We start from the raw sequence: 9988 nt of genomic DNA on the forward strand, positions 1-9988 counted from the left end.
GGTCCTGTGCTTCTGTTTGTCCCAATTTTTTCACATCCCTCCGGACACATTCACAAAGAACCTTGGTATTGTGTAGGGGAAATGATAACTTACTGTTTCAGATGTGTGTCAAGATTGAAAAGCACATATGTTTTTTATTGTGTACCACTGTGGTCCCTCTCCAGAACCATGTACTTTAAAAGGGCATTTGAGACGGGCCAACCTCCCCTACTTCTCCCAGGCTGAACACCATCATCTATGGCCATATTCTACCGCAATCTCGCTTTCCAGGCTTGTAAGGAACACACCACACCCACCGGCCAAATCTGCTTCCAGGCTGTAACAAACACACACACCCACCCACCGCAATTCATTAAGACCACAAACACACACATCACACACACACCAACACACACACACACACATACACACCACGCAATTCAATTAAAGACCACAACACACCCCACACCGCAATCTTGCTTACCGGCTGTAAGAAACAACAACCACAACCGCAATCATTAAGACACACACCACCACACCGCAATCTGACTCCAGGCTTGTAAGAACACACCACACACACACCGCAAATCATTAAAGACAACCACACACTCACCGCACAATCTTCTGCTTCCAGGGCTGTTAAAACACCACACACAACACGCAATCATTAAGACACACACACACACCGCAATCTGCTTCCAGGCTGTAAGGAAACACACACACACCGCATCATTAAGCCACACACACACACCGAATTCATTAAGAACACACCACACACCACGCGCCAAATCATTAAACCACACACACACACACACCACACACACAAACACACACACACACACACACACACACAACAGCACACACACACACACACAACACCACACCGCAATCATTAAGGACACACACACACACACACACAACACCGCAATCATTAAACACACACACACCACACACAACTTTCAAGTTGCTTGACCCTTTTCTCTGTCTGTCTGTCTCTTGCTGGTCTCTCTTCTGGCTTCTAGGCGTGATGGATTGGTGGCAGGAATCTCAGACCCTCCTACTGGGACTGTTCTCCTCATGCTCACAAAGGGCAGGTGTGTCTTTATCGTAGTTAGAAACACATCAAGCGGGTTTAAACTTCTTAGGAGAGCAGCATCATTATGTTGTCGTCCAGAGTCACTTTGATGTATTTTCCAAGATATTAATAAGCACGCACAATATTCCTGTGTCCGATCTGTGTCGTCCGTCTGGTGTGTCCGTCATGTGTGTCCGTCTGTGTGTCCGTCTTGTGTGTCCGTGCTGTGTGTGTGTCAAGATCTGGGTTTCAAATTCTATTTTCAATTTCTTCACATTACAGTCTGAATACATATTCATATATTTTTATTTGAAAAATTACAAGAAGTTTAATGAATTTTTAATGTATTTCGAATACCACTCCTATGCATTTAAATACCAGAATTCTAAAGATACATTAAATTTTGAAACCAGGTACTAAGTGGTTGTGGGTTTTGAGTGGTTGGGGGGGGGGGTTGGGGTGTGTGTGCGTGAAAACTATTTCCCACTACATCTGTCTGTACAAGATATTTGCTTTTATGAACAGGAGGGTGCTGGATGTGTTTGGGACTCAGGCCTCCAGAGACTTCCGTGGAATCATGCCCAACTGGTCCCCCGTTACGCCACCCCGACCCTGACCCCTGGAAAGAAACATCACTCTGGGTTGACCCCACATTGTTAGAGGTCAGGGGGTCAGCCAGAGGGGGGGGGGGGGTTCTGAATGGCCCCCTGTTTCCTGTGGAGTGCACTACTTTTGACCAGGGCCTGCGTAGGATAGTGCACTACATAGGGAACACATTGGCTCTCTCTAAGGACCTATGTCTGCGTGAGGACACTTCGTAAGGCTGTCGTAAGGCTGTTCAACCCCGTAGAGGGCAGATGATATTGTATGTAATGTGGTAAGGGAGGAACTGGCCTCGCCGGGAGACGTCTGGAAATCTGAGTTGATTTAATATGAGCAATATGGCTTAAACCTATCCTCTCAGATCTGCCCTGGTGAATAGGGGCTAGGGGGAAGGGGCTAGGGGAAGGGGATAGGGGCTAGGGGAAGGGGCTAGGGGTTGATTTAATATGAGCAATATGACTTAAACCTATCCTCTCAGATCTGCCCTGGTGAATAGGGGCTAGGGGGAAGGGGCTAGGGGTTGATTTGGGTCACTGAGTTAAGGTGGGGAGGGGGAGTTTGCTGGACAGTTTTCTAGCTGTTGTCTTGGTAGTGCAGGAGAAGCTCTAACCGAGGGGATGAATCAGCATTAATGGATCCACAAGGTGTTCTGTTCTGGAAACCAACCTTCTGGGGTTTTACACTGGCCGTGTCCCAAATTTGGCTTGCGTACTACTTACTAAAACGGCATACTGTGTACTAATGACAATTCATTCTATTTAGCAGTGATGCGGTCGATTCACTAAACTTCCAAGTCCGAGTCGAGGCCCAAGTCGCTGGTTCTATATCAGGTTATTTACCCAATCAGATGTAGGGGAGTTATTTACCCAGTCAGGTATAGAGGAGTTATTTACCCAGTCAGATGTAGAGGAGGTATTTACCCAGTCAGATGTAGAGGAGTTATTTACCCAGTCAGATATAGAGGAGTTATTTACCCAGTCAGATATAGCAGGAAGTTATTTACCCAGTCCAGATATTAGGGAGTTATTTAGCCCAGTAGATAATAGAGGGTTATTTACCCAGTCAGATATAAGAGGAAGTTCTTTCCCCAGTTCCGTGTAGAGGAGTATGCTACCCAGTCCAGATGTAGAGGAGTTTATTACCCAGTCAGATGTAGAGAGGATTATTTACCCAGTCAGATATATTGCGAGTTATTTACTTCAGTCAGATGTAGCAGGAAGTTATTTACCCAGTCAGTATAGAGGGGTTTTATTTAACCCAGTCAGATATGAGGGAGTTTATTTACTCCCAGTCAGATATAGGGGGTTAATTTCACCCAGTCCAGATATTAAGAGGAGTTATTTACCCAGTCAGCTTAGAGGAGGTTATTTACCCAGTCAGATATGAGGATTATTTACCCAGTCAGATATAGGAGGAGTTTATTCTACCGCAGTCAGACATATAGGAGGGGTTATTTACCCCAGTAGATATAGAGGATTTAATTTACCCCATCAGATATAGAGGAGTTATTTACCAGTCAGATATTTAGTTTTATTACCCAGTCAGATAATAGAGGACTTAATTTACCCAGTCAGATAATAGTTATTTACCCAGTCAGATATAGAGGAGTTATTTACCCAGTCAGATATAGAGGAGTTAGTTTACCCAGTCAGAATATAGAGGGGTTATTTACCAGTCAGATATAGAGGAGTATGTAGCCCCAGTCAGATAATAGAGGAGTTATTCACCCAGTCCAGATATAGAGGAAGTTTATTTACTCAAGTCAGATATAAGAGGAGTTATTTACCCAGTCAGATTCATAGAGGGGTTATTTACCCAGTCAGATATTAAGAGGAGTTATCTTACCAGTCAGATATATAGAGGAGTTCATTACACCAGATCAGATATAGTGGAGTGATTTACCTCAGTCAGATAGTAGAAGGAGTTCTTTTACCGGGCAGTCAGTGTAGCGGAGTTTATTTACCAGTCAGATATAGAGGGTTATTACCCAGTGCAGAATATAGAGGAGTTATTTACCCAGTCAAGATATAACGAGGGTTATTTACCCAGTCAGATATAAGAGGAGTTATTTACCCAGGTCAGATATAGAGGAGTTATTACCCAGTCCAGATATACGAGGAGTTTTATTACCCAGTGCAGGAGTACTAGGAGGGAGTTATTTTACCCAGTCAGATATAGAGGAGTTATTTACCCGTCAGCATATAGAGGAGTTAATTACCCAGTCAGATATAGAGGGAAGTTATTTACCCAGTCAGATAATAGAGGAGTTATTTACCCAGTCAGATATAGAGGAGTTATTTTACCCAGTCAGATATAAGAGGAGTTTTTACCCCCGCGACCAGTCAGACAATAGAGGAGTTATTTACCGCAGTCCAGATATATGAAGGAGTTATTTACCCAGTCAGACATAGAGGAGTTATTTACTCCAGTCAGATATAGAAGGGTTATTTACCCAAGTCAGATATAGCAGGATTTATTTAACCAGGTCGGGAGATGTAGAGAGGGGTTATTTAGCCCAGGTCAGATATAGTCCTGAGTGCATGAGGATGTTATTCAATACATTTGTTGGCTATCCTTTCTCCTGTTCCTTTTCTGGTGTTACCTAGGTTTACTGGTAAATCTTTACCAATGTTGTTAGCTACGCTAAATGCAGGTAAGATGATCTGAACTAGGTGGAGTGTAGCCCTAAACAAAAGACTCGTCCTAACTAGCTGCGTGGTGGTGACTGGTTAGCTACCGGTGTAAAGTCAGAGAGTTGGGTATCTAACTAAAGGCTGATGGTGACTGCGGTTAGCTAACGGTGTACGTCCAGAGAAGTTGGGTATTCTAACCGCACAGGCTGGTGGGTGACTTGGATCTAGCTACGGTCGTAAGTCAGAGAAGTTGGGTCATCTAAACTAGGCATGCGTGGTGACTGGTTAGGCTACGGTGTAAGTCCAGAAGAAGTTGGGCCATCCTAACCTAGCAGCGCGCGTGGCGGTGACTGGTTAGGTCTTACAGTGTAGTCAGAAGAGTTGGGTATCTAACTAGAGGGCTGATGGGTGACTGGTGTGGCTTACGGTGTAGTCAGAGAGTTGCGTATCTAACTAGGCAGGCTGATCGGAGACTGGGTTAGCTAGGTGTTAGTCAGAGAGTTGGGTATCTAACTCAGGCAGGCTGACGGTGACTGGGTTTAAGGCTAGCGGTGAATGTCAGAGAGTTGGAGTAATCTAACTAAGATCGGTGACTGGGTTTAGCTCGGTCGGGAAGTCAGAGAGTTGGGTATCCTAACTAGATCGGAAAATGACCTGGGTTAGCTAGGGGGGGGGGGGGGGGGGCGGTGAAGTCCAGAGAGTTGGTATCCTAAGCTAAGATCGGTGACTATGGTTAGTACGGTTGAAGTCAGAGAGTTGGGTACTAAACTAGATTCGGTGCTGGGTTAGCTACGGTAAGTCAGAGAGTTGGGTCATCTAACACTAGATCGGGTGACTGGGTTAAGCTTACTGGTGAAGTCAGAGACGTTGGGTAATCTAACTAGATCGGTGACTTGGGTTAGCGTACGGTGGTAAGGTCAGAGAGTTGGGTATCTAACTAGATCGGTGACTGGGTTAAGCTTACGGTTGTCAGTCAGAGAAGTCTTGGGTATCTTAAACTAGATCGGTGACCTGGGTTAGCTAACGGGTGAAGTCAGAGAGTTGGGGTATGCTAAACCTAGAATCGGTTGACTGGGTTGAGCTACGGTGTAGTCAGAGAGTTGGGTATCTATACTAGATCGGTGACTGGGTTAGCTACGGTGAAGTCAGCGAGTTGGGTAATCTAGAACTAGATCGGTGCTTGTTTGAGGCTACGGATGAAGTCAGAGAGTTGGGTATCTACAAAGATTCGGTGACTGGGTTAGCTTACGGTGAAGTCAAGAAGAGTTCGGGTATCTAACTAGATCGGTGGAACTGGGTTAAGCTACGGTGTAGTCAGGAGAGTTGGGCTATCTAACTAGTATCGGTGAACTGGGTTATAGCTAAACGGGTGAAGCAGGTGAGTTGGGTATCTAACTGACTCGGTATGACTGGGTTAGCTTAACGGGTGTAGTCAGAGAGTTGGGTATCTTAACCTGATGGTGACCTGGGTTAGCTACGGTGTAGTCATGAGAGTGGGGTATCCTAACTAGCACAGGCTGACGGTGGTCGGGTATAAGCTACGGTGAAGTCAGAGAAGTTGGGTAATCTAGACTAGATCGGCTGACTTGGGTTAAGCTACGGTGAAGTCAGAGAGTTGGGGTATGCTAAACCTAGATCGGTGACTGGGGTTAGCTACGGTGTAGTGCAGAGGAGTTGGGTATCTAAACTAATCGGTGGACTGGGTTTAGCTTAACGGCTGTAGTCAGAGAGTTGGGTATCTAACTAGCAGGCTGCACGGTGACTGGGTTAGCTACGGTGAAGTCAGAGAAGTTGGGTATTCTAACTAGAATCGGTGACTGGGTTAGCTACGGTGTAGTCAAGAGAGTTGGTATCTAACTAGATCGGCTGACTGGGTTAGCTACGGTGTAAGTCAGAGGAGTTGGGTATTCTAACTAGAATCAGGTGACATGGGTTAGCTAAGAACGGTGAAAGTCAGAGAGTTGGGTAGTCTAACTCAGATCGGTGACTGGGTTAGCTGACGGTTAGTGTCAGGAAGAGTTGGGTAATCTAACTAGCAGATCGGATGACTGGGTTAGCTACGCGTGAAGTCAGAGGAGTTGGGTATCTCTATGTGGTACTGTCAGCAGCTGGACCGGCAGGCCTGTCTGCCCATCAATCAACGCTTGCTCCGACCGCAGCTCACCAGCTGATGTAGGCTGGGTGTAGCCGGGTGTACGGGGAACAGACCTACACGATACTCTAGTGCTGGTCATCTCTGATGCAATCAATACAACTCCTGGATATAGCCATTGAGTGGTTGTTTCCTCTCGACATTCGCTGTGGGAACGCCAATAATTAATCCATGCTCAATCTCAGCCTATTAGTGTCCTATGACGAAGGCTGAGGTCTGGACTTGGAATATCAACTGCTGCCTATTTATAAACGGTAGTGTTTATTTGTGTGGTAAAGTAAACCAAATTGTAATGCGAGTAAGCACCAAGTAATCAGGGTTTTGCTTAGGCTTCGTTCCTAAGCTTGAGAACGAGTCCACTCCGACGTGGCAGTGTTGCCATTGATTGCCCCCATTTGGTTTATTCGAAAGCCTCCCCCCCCCCCCAGCTGATTATCAGGTAGCACTGGGGTCTGGAACAGACATTCCCATTCCTCAATAGTGTGCATTGCGAATTGCTATCTAGATTAAAGATGCCCAAAAAGATGAGTAATCGACGATCTCGGCATTTAAGAGAATTCAACCATTTTTTTTTAATTACAACAGACTATATACAACTGTTTTTGAAAAAATGCCTTCTGTTTGAACACAAGTACGGGTATTGGGAACAGCGGCCCAATCAATGGAGGCAGCAGACTAAGTGTGTAGATTAATCTTTTCTACTTGGCATGGTAGCCTAGGTGGGTTTAGAGTGGAGGGAGCGGCAGTCAGCCCCTAGTGGTTGAGGAGCGGAGGGGCGCAAGGTTAGCCTAGTGGTTAGCGTAGCGTTGGACTATAACCGAATGCAGGTTGCCAAGATCGAATCCGCGAGCTTGACAAGGTGATCAAATCTGTCCTTTCTGCCACTTGACAATGACGGTTAACTCTCTGTTCCCCGGTGGGGTTGGTCCGTCATTGTATAAAGAATTGTGTCTTGAAACTGGACTTGCCTAGTTAAAGGTAAAAGGTTGAAATAAAAAGGTTTAAAAAATGTTTTAATAAAAAAACAGGACAACACACACCGCTCAGTTCAGGGCAGCACAGTAAAACTCCTAATCTCTCCACCATGGGCGACGGGCCTGATTCATGTGTCTAATTCGACTTTTACCAATTTAGTAAATTTAATATCCGATGTCAGAGTTGCTACTTCAGTGAAGTTCAAGATTGGGATCCCTGTATCTAAATTGAAAACTCCTTTTGTATAAAACCATTGGACTATTCAATCGACGTGTCTTGTAATTGATTGAGTTTAAAAAACTGGTCAGGTTCCCAAATCCACCTTCTCTCCCTCGCTCCTCCCTCGCTTCGCTTCCCTCCCCCTCTCTCCCTCTTCCCTCTCTTCTCCCTCCCCTCCCCTCTCTCCCCCCCCTCTGTTTCTTCTCCTCCGCTCCCTCTCTTCTTCCCGCTCTCCCTTTCGTCGCCCCCCTCCCTTCTTCCCCGCTCTCCGCTCCCTTCCCTCTTCCCTCTCGCTCCCCTCCCCTCCCTCTTCTCCCTCTCTCCCTCCCATCTTCCCTCTCTCGCCCTCCCTCCCCTCCCTCCCTCTTGCCTTGCCTCTCCCTCCCGGCTCCCTCTTCGCTCGGTCCCTCCCGCTCCCTCCGCGTCTTCCCTCTCTCCTCCTCTCCCTCCCCTCCCTTTTCCTTCCCTCTCCTCCGCCTCCCCTGGCCTTCCCCTCTCTCCCTCCTCTTCCCCCTCTCATCCCCACGCCTCTTCCCCCTTCTCTCCCCTCCTCTTCCGCCTCTCTCTCCCCCCCTCTTCCCTCCTCTCCCTCTTCCTTCCCTTCTCGCCTCCCCTCCTCTTCTCTACCTCTCCCTCACCTTTTCGCCCTCTCTCCCTCCCTCTTCCCCGCTATCCATCCGCCTCGCCTCTTTCCCCCTCCCTGCTTCCTCGTCTCTCTCCCCGTCCTCTTCCCTCCTCTCGTCTCGCCTCCCTCTTCCCTATCTCCCTCCTTCCTCTTCCCTCCTCTCCCTCTCTCCTCCTCCGTCTCTGCTCTACTCGACCCTCCCTCTTCCCCTTCCCTCTTCCACTCTGCTCGTCTCCGCTCCCTCTTCCCTCTCTCCCTCCTCCATCTCCCTCTCTCCCCTCGTGGTCTCGTCCCTTACCCTCTCGGATTCTCCTCCAGGTTGAGAGAAACTGATGTGGGTGAAAAAGCATCATGTAAACGATCAACGTAGAACCGGTGGCAGAGATGTTTTAAATATATAGCGAGTTATACAGACTAATGTAGTTAATAACTTTGAATTATAATCTCACATATATAAAATACTGTATGTATAGAATACCTGTATGCAATGTTTTGTAAATTTATGTTTATAATCAAATTAATTCAGAAACCATGTTTAAGTGTTTTGTTGTGTTTTCCAGGAAGGTGTGAGTTTACCTTTCTAATAAATAGTTTTGTAGAATCCTGGTGTAATAGCTGTCTGTTATTGTTGTGGATGGGAAGATCCAACAGAAACATCAAAGCTTCTATCACCTAGCATTGCTGCTGTTTGGGGTGTGTTTAGGCTGGGTTTCATGAACAGCACTTTGAGATAGTCAGCTGATGTAAGTTAAGGGCTTTATAAATACATTTGAGTTTGAATCAAGCTCGGGACAGTTTCCGTCTGCCGTTTCGTGGAGTCGAAAACAGGAAAAACCATCTGGTGCGGAGTGATGTTGCAAAACAGGGTGTCTGGAATCACGTCATGTGATGGCCCACATGTCCCCACCTCCTGTATATTCCTACCTCCCAACAGCGCCACGATCCTGTATATTCCTACTCCACCACGCCACATTCCTTATTCCTACTCCTCTACAATGCCACATTCTGTAATATTCCTAACTGCCCACATCCATGGTCCGCTATATTCCTACTCCACACCCAATCCTGTAATATTCCTCACTTCCACACGGCACAATCCTGTATATTTCCGTACTCCCACAGACGCCACATCCTGTATATTCCTAACTCTCACATGCGACATCCTGTATATTCCTACTGCCCACATGCACATCCTGTATATTCCCACTCTCACTATGCCATAATCCTGGTATATTCCTCTCCCACATGCCAACATCCGTATATTTTCCTACTACCCACAATGTCAACATCCTGTATTTCCTACTCCACATCTTCCGGCACCCCGCCACAGGTCCTGTGATATTTCCTACCTCACCCACGCCACGATCCTGTATATTCCTAACTCTCCACATGCCACATCCCTGTAATATTCCTACTCCCACAATGCCACCGTCCTGGTATATTCCCCTCTTCCACATGCCAGTCGTGTAATATTCCCTACTCCCCACGCCACATCCTGTATATTCGCCTACTCCACACGCCACATCCTGTATATTCCTACTCCACAGTGGCTATGCCCTCTGAGGTCACGCCACAATCCTGAGTCATATCCTACTCCCACACGCCACATCCTGTATATTTCCTACTCCCACAACAGCCAACAGTCCTGTATATTCCTTACTCCACACCGCCAACATCTCTGTAGTATTCCTACTTTCCATGCCACGAGGTCCTGTATATTCCTACTC

The 9988-nt window shown here is 46.7% G+C and overlaps 1 long non-coding RNA gene across 1 annotated transcript; it reads left to right on the top strand.

Annotated features, from left to right (window-relative positions):
- The first annotated feature begins 1567 nt into the window (after window positions 1–1567).
- On the top strand, window positions 1568–3909 carry LOC139027235 (uncharacterized). The gene is made up of 3 exons (XR_011479293.1): window positions 1568–2634; window positions 3228–3320; window positions 3813–3909. It is a non-coding gene; the product is annotated as an uncharacterized lncRNA (long non-coding RNA).
- Window positions 3910–9988: the final 6079 nt, after the last annotated feature.

This window comes from Salvelinus sp. IW2-2015, unplaced genomic scaffold (genome assembly GCF_002910315.2).
Source record: "Salvelinus sp. IW2-2015 unplaced genomic scaffold, ASM291031v2 Un_scaffold8518, whole genome shotgun sequence".
Lineage (NCBI taxonomy): Eukaryota > Metazoa > Chordata > Actinopteri > Salmoniformes > Salmonidae > Salvelinus > Salvelinus sp. IW2-2015.